The 12,851-nt window shown below is 36.2% G+C and overlaps 1 protein-coding gene across 3 annotated transcripts in view; it reads left to right on the top strand.

Moving 5' to 3' along the window:
* The window catches only part of ZNF362 (zinc finger protein 362), a 127,994-nt gene that overhangs the window by 14,846 nt on the left and 100,297 nt on the right, over positions 1–12,851 (top strand). The window lies entirely within an intron of this gene.

Below are 12,851 nucleotides of genomic sequence, written 5' to 3'. Positions count from 1 at the left end.
TATCAGACCGCTGCTTCCCTAACCTTTCGCTACCTCTTAGGTGGCAAATTTCAATCTCCCTAGCACCAGTCCGACTGGAGAGATTGACAGCTCCTGCCGCACGTGATTGGCTGTGCGCGGGCAGGGGGTGGGATTGAAAACGAGTGTAAAATAGTGCTCGTGTGCAATGCGGAATTCAGCATGCCAGAGGAGGTGAGTTGTGGCGGACATGGGCGCTTATGTGCGCACCTGTCTGCCGCAACTTGATAAATCGACCCCTAAGAATTAGAAAAATCCAAATTTTCAGAGCTAAAAATAGCATGAAATGGGGGAAATATAAGTATATTTATATTATTTCTTTTTTTTCATTACAGATAGCTAATCATTTTATGTAATAATCTGATTGTAAGTTGTATATCAGGAATTATTATTATTTTATTTTTTCCCCCAAAATATTAAGTGCCACAAAAATATAGAAATCAGACATGCCTATGTTGTGTTTGGGCATGAGCCAATGTGTTTCAATATATAGGATGCTTTTTGATGGATGCAATTTATTATGTGTAGGGATGCACTTTAATTTCGGCCGCAGAAACGTTTTGGCCGAAAATTGCATTTTTGGCTATTTCGTTGTTCTTTTTTTTTTTTTTTATTTTATTTTCGGTAAAATTATAGTGCAACATGTTTAAAATTTCATGCTAGCCTAGAGCTGCTGTTTTAAGTTTATTACTTGACTTACTGTTCTGCATATAATGAGTTTTCTAGGACTATACTTTATTTGGATAATTGGTAAAAAAAAAACTGTTAAATATGATTCTGTTACATAGAACTAAATGAAGAATAATAGAGTATATTGATATTTATAATTGTTTTAAGTAGGGATGCACCAAAATTTTGGTCGCAGAAACATTTTGGTCGAAAATTGCATTTTTTTTTTTTTTTTTGTCTAATTTTAGTGTGTTACTTTCAATAAAAGTGTGGGCTTTTTTATTGGCTCTAATTATGCACAAAAAAAAAAAATATTTGAAAAAAATACATTTTCGGTTTTTGGCCAAGTGCATCCCGGATTTTCGGATTTGGTCAAGAATTTCCATTTCGGTGATTCACTAATTATGTGTACATTTTTTGGATATTTTTATTCCTTTTCTGCTTAAAATGCAAGAAATGAACCACCGTACCCTCCTGTATTGCTTTTACATGTTCTATATCATCATGCTGGCTGAGTTAGGCCTCTGCAGAGGTTCAACACTTTGAATTGCGCACATTAGAAGTACAGTACCCATAATACCATGCGTAATTCACAGCACATTGCAAGTGACTTCAGGGCTTACATGCACCCTTTTAAAATCTTGCTGACTAGGGCAGTATTTTTTTTTTTTTTTTAGTATTGTGGCTTTTTGAACCCTTGCTTAAGCAATATGTTTGTGGGATGTAATGGTCTTTAGAATGTAATTCCACTTCTAGTTCATAAATGGTTTACTGCATTTTTCTTTGGACTGTGCTAAATGCCGCATTTTGTTTTTAACATTTTCTCAGCACATTTATATATCAATAGTGCTCTCTTAAAGGGACAGGAAACTCCAAAATTTTCTCATCATTTGGATAGAACGTACAATTTTAAACAACTGTCCACTGTACTTCCATTATCAAATGTGTTTTGTTCTGTTGTTATCCTTTGCTGAAGGAACAGCATTGCACTACTGGCAGAAAGATGAACACATCTAGTAAGCCAATCGGAAAAGACAAATGTGTACAGGCACCAATTAGCAGCAGCTCCCACTAGTGTAGGATATGGGCATATTATTTTTCAACAAGGGATACCAAGAGAACGAAGCACATTTAAAAATTGAAGTGAATTTAAAAGTGTCTTAAAACAATATGCTCTATGAATCATTCAAGTTTAATTTTGAGAAAACTTTAAGAAAGGTAGGACATTAGGGCTGTTGCATGAATTTCAAAATTGTGTATAGGTCATTGTAAAGCAACCAAGTTCAGAGGCCACATTTATAAAACATAGTTTGATTAAAGTTAAAGGGATATGAAACCCATTTTATTCTTTCATGATTCAGATAGAGCATGCAATTTTAAGCAACTTTCTAATGTATTCCTATTATCAAATTTTCTTCGTTCTTTTGGTATCTTTATTTAAAAAAACAGGAATGTAAGCTCAGGAGCTGGCCCATTTTTGGTTCAGTACCTGGGAAGCACTTGCTGATTGGTTGCTAAATGTAACTACCAATCAGCAAGCGCTACCCAGGGGCTGAACAAAAAAAGTGAGCAGGCTCCTAAGCTTTACATTCTTGCTTTTTCAAATAAAGATACCAAGAGAACAAAGAAAAATTGATAATAGGAGTAAATTGGAAAGTTGCTTAAAATTTGCTGCTCTATCTGAATCCTGAAAGAATAACATGGGTTTCATATCCCTTTAAGATGGGGGACAGATCTTTTTACATGTTAACATTATTTATTTATATATATATAATTACATAGACCGCAAAATCTTTGCAAATACCAGCAGCAAGAAAGGTGCACAATGCAGTGTAATAGTGTTTGTATTTTTATGCTACTAGTACCCAGTGTGTGTGTGTGTGTAATTATTTATCATTCAGTAATCAACAGCTTTATAAATAGCCCTCTGCTCGTCATTGCATTGATTGCGAGCTAATTATGGGCCCTTTCTGCCTTAGAGTCAAAGCAGTAGAAGTTAAAACTGGTCATTGATAAATGTATATGGCAGCCTGAATTTCTACGCTATTTGTTTTAACAAAAACTAGGAAGTGTTTTACATGAACATATTCTGTTAGCCATGAAGCTTTTTTGTGATCTTTGTCACTTGTCTGTTATCTTGGTTGGCTCCAAAATGGCTTCTTACATTTAATTTAATCTATCTCTAAAATTGTTTCTACTTTGCGCAAACAAGACTTATTTCGCCATTCACGCTATGGGGTAGATTTAGCAAGCAGGGCGGATACTGCTATCTACCCCTGTACTTTCCGGCTCGCCGGAAATGTAAGTTAAGCAGCGGTCATAAGACCGCTGCTCCTTAACTCGTCTGCCACCTTTGAGGCGGCGGACAGCAATCTGATCGGGTTGATTGACACCCCCCTGCTAGCGCCTGATTGGCCGCGAATGTGCAGGGGACGGCATTGCACAAGCATTTCACTAGAAATGCTTGTGCAATGACAGGGTATGCACATTGATAAATCTACCCCTATATCTTAATCTCCCTTAGGCTTATGCTCCCTTCAAACTAAAAATTATTTAAATAATATTTCCTTTTAACCTCTTTTTTCCTAATGATGTCTCCAATGTAGGTACCATAAACGATCATGTTTAAGGCAGTTTTTTTTTCTTCTTTTTTTATGTGTGCATGATTGATACAATTTGGTGAGTAGTTGTCAAACCTTGAGTGTGTCTTTTTTTGAACGTTTCAGTACAATATATTGTAGATATCTCCAAGCCATGTTGTTCCATCAGTGTACTCCCAGGACCTATTTAAAGGGACATTGTATACTAGATTTTTCTTTGCATAAATGTTTTGTAAACGATCCATTTATATAGCCCACCTGGGAGTGTTTTTGTAACAATGTATATGTGTGTTTTTTTAAATAACATTGTGCTGATTTTCGGACTCTTAACCAAGCCCCACTTTTTTAGATGTATACTGATGTCTACAGATTCCTGCTGGTCTTATTTGTATGATCTGTCTTTTCATATGCAGGGAGGGGGGTGTCTTCTGTTCCAGCTTTCCAAGCCCCTATCACTTGGTGTCCCAGCCTAACCTCCTCATCAGTGCTAAACTGGGAGCTACTAAGTTAGTTTTTAAAAGGTTTATACTGTTTTTTTAGATCAGTATCTGTCCATACTTTTCTTTATAGTAGTTTCTATGTCATGCAGGTATATAACAATTGTTGTAGACTGTCCCTTTAATGCTCACACCACCCAGCTGATTTTATTGACCACCCGTGCGATAATGTAATCCAATGTTAAGCTAAAATATGAAATTATTTTTGTTCAGTGTTTGTTGCACAGATTTTCATTAAATCGATTTGTTAAATTATGCAATACATGTATGCTTTGCATATCATAAGTAGCATTTGTAAATAACAAGAAATGTTCTAATAGTGAAAAGTATTACACTGCCCCTATCAGGCTACTTCATAATGCAAACCGACTGGCAAAATGTTCTGTGGATAACACTGTTCATAATATTTACTGAGCAATCAATCTGTTACGTTTCAAATTTGAGTGTAAAATAATTTTATAAAATAAAACCAGATCTTGCTTTAAATAGCCAGGGCATATGGAAATGTATTATCTATGTGCAAATACAATATTCTGCCTACACCGTCACCTAATAACTAGAATTGAACATGTGTATTTTTAAATGGAAACAAACAAAATAGAACACTAATAATAACTGAAGCTTTTTCCCATTTTTCTTTTATCATGCTAAATTGATAATAAAATTGCTTATTTTTTATTGAGGAGCTTTTTTTTTTTTAAAAAAAAAATTAGAATGTTCGTACTTGACATTTAAACAATCTTAATAAAACGTCTCGCAGAAAAACTGGTGTTTTTCTGTCTTCTGAGCACCTCCCTCTTCTCTAATTGCTTGCAACACTAAAATTGTTATTGTTTAAAAAGATAGATTTAGATAACGCCTTTACTACCCATTCCATAGCTTTGCACAACCAACATTGTTATATTAATAAACTTTATAACCTTTAAACATCTAAATGTCTGCCTGTTTCTAAGCCACTAAAGACAGCCTCTTATCACATGCTTTTTTATTTGCTTTTCGTGGGTTGTGGCAGACACTGCACTAATTGGATAAAATGCAAGTCAATAGATAATAAATAAAAAGTCATGTGATCAGGGGGCTGTCAGAAGATGCTTAGATACAGGCCAGGTAATCACAGAGGTAAAAACAATGTAGCCATGTTTTCTGTGCAGAACTGGGGAATGGGTAATAAAGCCATTGGCTATCTTTTTAAACAACATTTTTTCAGTTGACTGTCCCTTTTAAAGGAATATTGTAGTGATTAGCATTTAAAGGACAAAACAGTGCACTGCAAATTGAATTAGAAGTGTTTCTGCTTCTATTTACTTATCACTACTGTAACACCTGCATGCCCTGAGTGCGCATGCTTCAAGTGTTGATGGAATTGTCACTTGGAGCAAGTGAGTGCACATAACCTACATACTCTAGTCTGTACTTCTCAGGTTGCATACCAAGTAAACATCATTATAGGGACATGAAAGTTAAAACTAAGCTTTTGTGATTCAGGAAGAGCATGCAACTTAAAGAGACTTTCCAATCTACTTCCATCATAACATTTGGTATAATTTGTTACAAAGTGAGCTTCAGAGCAGCAATGCTCTACTGGACCTAGCTAAACACATCTGGTGAGCCAGTTGCAAGAGACATATATTTGCAACCTCCAATCACCAGCTAGCCCTCAGTAATGTGTTGATGCTCCTGAGCCTACCTACATATGCTTTTCAACAATGAATACCAAGAGAACAAGGTAAATTGAAAAGTTTCTTAAAATTGCATGCTCTGTCTGAACCAGTTTAATTTTGACTTTCTTGTCTCCTTAAGTAGCGGTTATGTTTACTAGAAGCACGTCTGCAAAGGCTAGTATATTGTAAAAATGCTTCTTTTAGAATCTGAAATTTCTGTGCATTTCAAATTCCCAAAGAATGTCCCATTTGGTTCAGAACCTGGGTAGCGCTTGCTGATTGTTGGCTAAATGTAACCACCAATCAGCAAGCGCTACTCAGGGTTCTGAGCCAAATTCTAACTAAGTTCAAATATTTGATAATTTGTGGAATAAACATTGAACATTTTTAATATGCACTCATTTTACCCGATTGACTTAAATTTTAGCTGAGTGGTCAGTATAATCAGCCGGGTGGGGCACCCATTAAACAGGTCCTGGGGAGAACACTTTTTTAACATTGAACCTTTCCTAGAGAGATGGGAAGTAGTAGTATTCAACGTCTTAAAGGGACATGAAACCCACATTTGTTTAATTCATGATTCAGATAGAGCATGTCATTTTTAAATTGCTTTCCATTTTTCTTCTAATGTCTAATTAGTTTTGTTCTTTTGGTATCCTATTGGTTGAAAAGGCTACCTAGGTACGCTCAGGAGCTGCTGATTGGTGACTGCACATGTATGATTCATATTATTGGCTCACTCAATGCGTTTAGCTAGCTCACAGTTGTGCATGGTTGCTTCTTCAACAAAGGATACCAAGATAATGAAGCAAATTAGCTAATAGAAGCAAATTGGGAAGTTGTTTAAACTTGTATTTTCTTTCTGAATTATGAAAGAATAATTTTGCGTTTCATGTCCCTTTTTAAGTATGTGGTTGCAAATCCTTAGTTTTGAGTAATACATATCTGCCTTGAGCTGCTATTGCAGAGCTGCAGTGTTGGCCCTGAACGCGCTTTATTTAAAAGACCATCTTTGTAGGTAGGACTTTTTGTATCATTGAGAGAGGACCATCGAGCAGGCAGCCTGCTTGCCAGAGGTCCCACCCCTCCAAGTGCTTTTAGCAACCTGCAGACAGCCAGGCCCAACATACCAAAGAACTAGATACTGTATACACCATAGTTCCACAAGACTCCGATTGATATAAATCCTCAGGTTTGTCCAGTGTATGCATTAGAAAATGATTCCTAAACTAACTTCAGTGGAGCAGGCTAGGATATATTGTGTGGTTTTTTTTTTTAAACACCAATATATTAGTAGAGTTGATGGCACCATGAATTTTAGCTCAATTATCTAGCTTTGGTCATGCCCAGACTTGGATTCCCTGGGGTTCGATTCACTTTAGTTGAGTGAATCAGGAGCAAAGCTTGGCAAGTTATTAGTCGTAATCAGTAGTGAATGATGTTCTTGCTTCAGAAGGACATAACTAGGCAAGTGACAGAATGCTGCTTTATTGCTTGTCTTCCTCATAATTTGTCCATGGGGAGACTTTAGTAAAAGACTCAGAGGACATATAACTCAGACTAGGAGACAAAATGCTTGAATGGGGGGGCGCACGCTCCTGTTCTAAAAATAAAGTTACTATTTGAACGTTTGTATTTAAATAATAAGGGGCACAGACATTTTATAACTTACAGTGACATAATGCAATAACAACATGCATTCATTTGTGCGTTTTAATATTGAATAAGTGCCTGCTGGTAACAATAGGTTTATATTCACCCGTATGCATTGGGGTAAAATCCAATGTGAAAGCCCCATTTTCAATGCATCTGTCTAGGACATAAGCGATGAAGAGCATCATACACACGTAGCTGCCAATTGCCGTCTGTTTCCTGTGTTGTTGATGGCATTTTTCTTTGAGCATCGATTGTCCTGATTATGAAATGGTTTTTGCAGCGCACCATTGAAATGTGGTTTATATATCTTAGTAGCTTACCCCCCCATATTAGTGGAGTAATTTTGGAGACCTGGTGTCAGAACTGTTGTATGTGGTATGAGATTAAAAATGGCACTAAATAAACACCATTAAGACCTAATTTTCGAATTGGTTATTTTCTATGTTCTAAAAACGGTCATAAGTTAGTGGCTTTTGGAATTTTTCAGCAACCTAAGAGTTAAACCTAGCATTTATTTTTTTTCCTCAGCCCATTTTCTGTGTGAGGCCAGGGGCTGCTCAGGAACTGACCCTGGAACCTGCTGAGATGTTCATCTGACTAAAAATAAACAAGCAGTTTCATAGCATTCCACAGAAAGGCCTCATCTCACCACACATGTTTTTTTTTTTTTTGTTAACCCTTGCATAGCTGATCTGCAAACTTGATTGTAACTAGTATTATTCTGGAAATCCAGTGCTAATTCCCGACTACTTTTGTATGTGTGTGTGGTCTAAATGTGTTCTTTCCTGAAAGCTACACAGCTATGCACACGTTGGAACAAACAGTAAATGTTACTGTCCATAAATTCATATGCAGATCCCATTTTAATTGGTTTCTTTAGATGGCAAAAAAAGATGTTATGACTTTATGCCTAGACAACTGAGTTCCTGTTATAGAGACCGTAAACCCTATCAGTTCTTCATAAGCTATTGGAGACGAGGCGGAAACATTATCTTGTGGAAAAATAAAATCTTTATGGAGAGCATCCGTAGGGGGTTATGTTGGTAGAAAGAGACATAAAATAATGGTATGTTTTAGCGCATGTTTAATTGCAAATCATGAATGAACGTACCTTTTACTCCTTACATGCAAACTAGAGTTTCAAAAGCACTACAGTTCAACATCATTTTAAAATAGCCCTATTGAAACCTAGGTTACAACATGTCGGCACCCATTTATTATTAGAGGGTGACTTTATATGTAATCTATATTTTGTTCTCAGGATAACTGCTGTGAATAAATCATATCTAGGATTTATTTAGTGATTAATGTCCCCTTAAAGGGACGTTAATATTATTTAAAATGTTTACAACAACATTTTAAATTAGGGAGAGATAAAAGGCGAGTTTAAAATCCTCCACTACGCACAAAATATAGATATATAACTCATTGTGTAGTTCATTAACAAATCTAGACAAACCCAGAGGCTCGTTTTCCCACAGAAAACCTCAGAATTACATTGTTTCCAATGCAGCAAAGGATTCTGGGTAATATATGCAAATTAAGTACACAATGACACACCTTTTTACTTCAGTCTGCTTTTCAGCAGGTTCCCTTTACGCCAAAGTATCGCTGTTCACACAGTTTATAAACTTAGCTAGGGTTAGTGCAGTGATTCATAACCATCCCAGGACAGACGTGGTTTTTGCCACTCATCAGCTGGGAGAAGGCTAGAATCACTGCTGGGTGAAGTTGATTCCAGGCAGAATACAACAACATTTTAAATTAGGGGGAGATAAAAAGCGAGTTTAAAATCCTCCACTACGCACAAAATATAGAAATATAACTCATTGTGTAGTTCATTAACAAATCTAGACAGACCCAGAGGCTTGTTTTCCCACAGAAAACCTCCAAATTACATTGTTTCCAATGGAGCAAAGGATTCTGGGTAAGATATGCAAATTAAGTACACAATGACACACCTTTTTACTTCAGTCTGCTTTTCAGCAGGTTCCCTTTACGCCAAAGTAAAGGGAACCTTCATTGTGTACTTAATTTGCATATCTTACCCAGAATCCTTTGCTGCATTGGAAACAATGTAATTCGGAGGTTTTCTGTGGGAAAACAAGCCTCTGGGTCTGTCTAGATTTGTTAATGAACTACACAATGAGTTATATTTCTATATTAAAATGTTTAGTTTTATATATATATATATATATACATACATACAGTATATGCTTTTCATTATTTATTTTTCCCCCTGGAAATGCACCCTGTAGACTTCTCAATGCTAACCCTGCGTCAAATCTTTTCCTAACTATTCTTATCTGCGAACCTCTACAAAACAATGCACTTCATACCAACATAATGACTATGGCTAGCCTTGCCATCTGCAGACTAGAGCCAAGATTGCCTTCTCCTATTAAGACAAGTGGTGGTTGGAGTTTGGCTTTTTGAAAACACGTGCAGCAAACAAGATGTTAATTTTGTTTTACAAATTTTTAGACATGGCTCATAAATTATTTCATAGCAAAACAGAAATATCTTGTAATTTCAAGGCGTTTTACTGCTTGGCTTGCCATATAAATCTGAGATTAAAAGGGCCACTCAATTGAAAATTAGTTTTATTCAATTCAAAAACAAAAAAAAGCAACTTTCCAATATACTTCCATTATCACAGTGTACAGTCTTTCTATATGCACACTTTCTGATGTTCCTGCTCCTTCTAAACATGTGCAAAAGTGCACAGTATATACAGTTTGTGATTGGCTAATGGCTGTCACATGATACAGGGGAAGGGAAAAATGGACTTTAACTTTGAAATTCACCAGAAAATATTCTACTGCTCATTTAAAATTCAAATTAAAGCTATTGCATTGTGTTTTTTTATTGTGTATTTGCCAGTCGTTCAGTTCTACTGTATTTAGTAATAATTTACATTTATTAGTAAAGCTCATAGGCCTGTTATAGAGGAATATTGTCAGATTTGGGCCTCTGCTCCTCCACTCTGATTATATATAACAGGGGTTGATCAATCATTTTAAAATTTAGGAGCCAGTAAGAATATTTAGAAGCCAGACATACTTTTATTTGCCATACAGTGGTTTGTATATAGATATAAGGAAAAAAATAAAAATAAAGTGATAGTAATTTTATTTTTTATTTTTTTTATTCCGGCCAAATGATTTTCTGGCTTTTAGGTGGCCAAATCCATACAAGCACAACCCTTTGATTAATTTTGCATGCGCTATTTATTTTTTTTACGTATCCCTGGCTGTCGCCTAAAGACCAGTTAATCAATTAGCTGGATGAAGAAACATCACTGGGAAAAAAAAAAAAGTGTAGATAGGCGCCGGTAGGAGGAGAGCGGTAGAAGTAAATCTGAGCATTTAGCAGTAAGAAGAACACACTTGTACAGAAAAATAAATTCATGAACGAAAGTTGGGGTTGTATTTATGATAGTTACACTAATATCCTCCGTAACAGTCACTTTAAAGGGACACTCAATAAAAATTAAACTTCCATTATTCAGATAGAGCAGCAATTTTAAACAACTTTCCAATTTACTTCCATTAACAAAATGTGCACAGTCTTTCTATATTTAAACTTTTTGGAGTCAACAGCTCCTTCTGAGCATGTGCAAGAATAAGTGTGTATGCATTTGTGAATGGCTGATTGCTGTCACATGGTACATGTATGCATTTGTGATTGGCTTATGGCTGTCACATGGTACAGGGGGAGTGGAAAAAGACATAACTTTTAAAATTGTCAGAAAAAAATCTACTACTCATTTGAAGTTCAGACTAAGTGCTATTGCATTGTCTTGTTATCTTGCATTTGTTGATTATGCAAATCTACAGTGTTGACTGGTCCTTTAAGTTCCAGGAGTAAAATTCTATGAGCCAGTGGCTCCTGGGTTTGTGGAGCCCTGATATATAATCAGTGACAAAACTCTTCACAGACGTAATCGGATGTAAAATGAAGTATCTAAATATTATAACCATGACCTAAAGTCTCTAACTAAATCTTCAATAGATTTTATGTTTACAAACAATTGTATGCATATGATGATTTGTCTAGCTATGAACTCACACTTATTACAGAAAACCCTGAAACATTTTAAAGGGACAGTAAACACTTTTGTAATTACAAAATGTTTATGCTAATAAATCAACATATAAGCAAAATCAAAATGTTGTTAGAACAGATTAACAGAGGGTTTGCTGCAGTTGTTTTCAACAGTCAAACTGCACCCACCATTTTTTATAGGGAGGAGCCACTATGTACTTGAGTCTGTATATAACAACAAATGTCTCTTTAGATATTAAAGCAGTGGTTCCCAAACTTTTTCAAGTCACTGCCTCCTTGTTTTATAAAATCATTATCCATGCCCCCCCTAAGATAACCCATTAAAGTAATATTCAGACTGGGGGCCCCATTTATTAAAGCCCATGTTGACAAGGTTGTGCAGCCACACCCCAGCCATTACATGAGAGCAGGGCTTGTCAATCATTCCGATTGGATCTAATCAGGATAATTTAACTCCACGAACTTTGAGGTGGCAGGAAGGTTAAAGAGGCATGCTCTTTTGCACCAACTATGTTGGACGTAAAGCAGTCACTGGAGCAGAGGGTCTTGCAGTGAGGTGGGCAGAATGGGTTGTGATTTGGTTTTAAAATGCAACTTCTCAGAATTGAAGGGAAAAAATACTCCAAACTAAGGGGCAGCCATTGTGGTGAGTAAGCAGAATTATTCCTCTTTCATTTTTAGTATTCTTTCAGCAGTTTACAAAGGGGGATGCAATCTGATGAGATATTGCTCATTGGGAAATTGGTCAAATGCAGGTGGCTTTATTGTGTGGTGCAGGGTTGGGAGCCTTTGTAGAGCCTTTCTTACCACCACCCCCGGTAAAAGTTATTTACCCCTACTGCACACTACATTTTATTTTATTTTTAAGTAGAGGGAGAGCTTTTATTTCTTTATTTTTAACTGAGCTTTTTCCCTGAATGATTTATTTAGAAATGAATAGCCCTCATCTAGCGCTGCAGAATCTGTTGGCGCTCTACAAATAACCGATAATAATAATAATTTGAAACAGGAGATTTCTCTATTTCCTATTAGGTGTCAACAGTCCCACCTAGTATTGTCTTGAAGCTCCCATCTCACTCAAAACACAGAGGGACATGAAAACTCTTTCTTTTTTTTATACGTGAAAAGTCTCATGGCTTGATCATCTGTAGGTTTGCTGATATAAAAATAGCAGTCATTAACCTAATATATTTACTGTTTGAGGATATCAATACTCCATATACTAGTTGTCATTTAGGATGTTCTGGAATATAAATGGCACCTTAATACCCCTATCTAAGCACTAACATCGGGCAAGTTTTAACTCTGGTGTCTTATGCTCAGATGCTTATTAGGTAACCATGGCAACAGGACTATATTCTTCTGGAACAAAATAATGCAGTTTGGGGTCACTGTCACCTTTACAAGGATTTGAGGAACTTAAAGTGATTGTAAAGTTTGGCTATAGACTCCACACTATGTATAATTATTCATAAAAAGAGGGGCACTTTCATTCATAAAAATAATCAAGGGCGCTTCTTTCTTAAAATAATTACCCTTTAGTGATCGTAAACATTGTTGTGTGCCCCACAAGCTGGACGCCAAAGGAGGTACGCAACGATTGGCTGAAGCCGGATTTGTCATAAAATGCAAAAATCAAGTACGAGATGCGGGAGGAGGAACGGCACAATGTTTACGATCCC

The sequence above is a fragment of the Bombina bombina genome, chromosome 8 (genome assembly GCF_027579735.1).
Source record: "Bombina bombina isolate aBomBom1 chromosome 8, aBomBom1.pri, whole genome shotgun sequence".
Lineage (NCBI taxonomy): Eukaryota > Metazoa > Chordata > Amphibia > Anura > Bombinatoridae > Bombina > Bombina bombina.
The sequence above is the reverse complement of the archived record's forward strand: the minus strand, read 5'-3'. Positions and strand labels throughout refer to the sequence as shown.